The sequence below is a fragment of the Echinops telfairi genome, unplaced genomic scaffold (assembly GCF_000313985.2).
Source record: "Echinops telfairi isolate 266 unplaced genomic scaffold, ASM31398v2 ScPeMD7_7468;HRSCAF=8506_0, whole genome shotgun sequence".
NCBI classification, from domain to species: domain Eukaryota; kingdom Metazoa; phylum Chordata; class Mammalia; order Afrosoricida; family Tenrecidae; genus Echinops; species Echinops telfairi.
This window is the reverse complement of record NW_022111369.1, coordinates 41,784,837-41,786,313: the sequence shown is the minus strand read 5'-3', so window position 1 is coordinate 41,786,313 and position 1,477 is coordinate 41,784,837. Positions and strand designations below refer to the sequence as shown.

The 1,477-nt window shown below is 51.5% G+C and overlaps 1 protein-coding gene across 1 annotated transcript in view; it reads left to right on the top strand.

Moving 5' to 3' along the window:
• FRAS1 (Fraser extracellular matrix complex subunit 1) overlaps positions 1 to 1,477 on the top strand; it is a 593,853-nt gene that overhangs the window by 309,724 nt on the left and 282,652 nt on the right. The window lies entirely within an intron of this gene.

The following is a 1,477-nucleotide window of genomic DNA, read 5'->3' as shown; positions in this document are numbered from 1 at the left end:
GCTAGCCACCCCTGTAGGACAGAGTCACACTACCCAGTGGGTTTCTGGGACTGTAACTGCTCGCAAGAGGAGAAGGTCTCATCTTCCACCTTCAGAGTAGTAGGTGGGTTCAAACTGCTGACGTTTCAGTAACAGCCCAATGCAGAACCACACACACCCAGGGCTCCACAGACTTTAGGGACAATTTTCCATCCATAAGCCCTTCCATGGTTTCACATGACATCTAAGACAAAATGCTAACTTCCTCCCATGGTTCACAGCTCTGCATCTTCCACCAGGCCCCATGATCCAGTGTCTCACAGGGCTGCCCCCCCCCCACCTACACACACACACACTCACTGGCTCCTTCCTTTCTCCAAGACTTGGCTTGTTGGACTCTCGCACTCTTTCTGTGGCCGGCTCTTTGTATCCCTTAGGTCTCTCAGAACTGGTCCCCATCATTCCTCTGTCTGTTAGACTTTGTCACAGAGCCCCTCCCAACGCGGTTAGTGAGTGTCTCTAGCTTTGTTGGGGAGGGGAGTGTCTGGAAGGAAGGCAGGCTTTCCCGGGCCATCTGACGCTGGAGGGGGAGGAAGGTAGCTTGAGATCTGCAGGGCGGGACGGGCGCCCTTCTTCTGCCTTCACAGGAGACCTAATGCAATTACTAAGCTAGTGCTTACCAAGCCATTGACCCTTCTAGTTTTCATCAAAATGAACACTTCTTCCAAATAAAGTGGACTCCACTGAGAGGCGAACCAAGGATGGAGCTCCAAAAGTGTAGGGCAGGTTAGCCATACTGTCAGCTAACTCAACTGAAAACATCCAGTCATTTAGAATAGGCTTCTCTCTGCAGAAGGGCCACGGCGAGGACAACCATGAGCAATCCTGAAACACAAACTCTGGAGGAGGAAGCAGTGTTAGAATCCTAAAAGGAACAGAATTTGGCTCAAATGGTTACACACTGGCGTCTTCGAAGAGAGGATGGCAGTGTGAACTCAGCCAGAGGCACCCCACAAGGAAGTTCCGGCGATCATCTTCCCAAAGGTCACAGCCATAGGATCCTACGTGGTTCAGTTTCATCTCCCGATGTGGGGACACCATGGTGGGAATGAACTTGAGGGCAACTGTCGTTAGAAATCAAGGTTTGATAGCAATGTCGGCCCTGTGAGGTTACTCGGGGCACAGGTAGAGAGCAGATGCTCTTGGGGAGAAACTTAGAGGCTGAGGCCGACTCCCGGAGCTGTCGATCAGGAGAGAAGAATGGGAATTGAGGGGAGAGATCAGAAAGGGAGACAAAGACCAGTAAAGACCGGGGTGGCACCAGGATGTTGACTTTCTCATTGCGGATCACAGGGCATCCCTCCTTAGTTAAATGCTGATGGTGTGAGAGGTGGGAGGTGGTTTTCCTGTGACCACTTTGTTTAGTGATTACAAAAGGCCAGATGAAGGCCAGCCCTCTCGTTAGACAGTCCATCTGTGTCTGGTGTTAGGTACCATC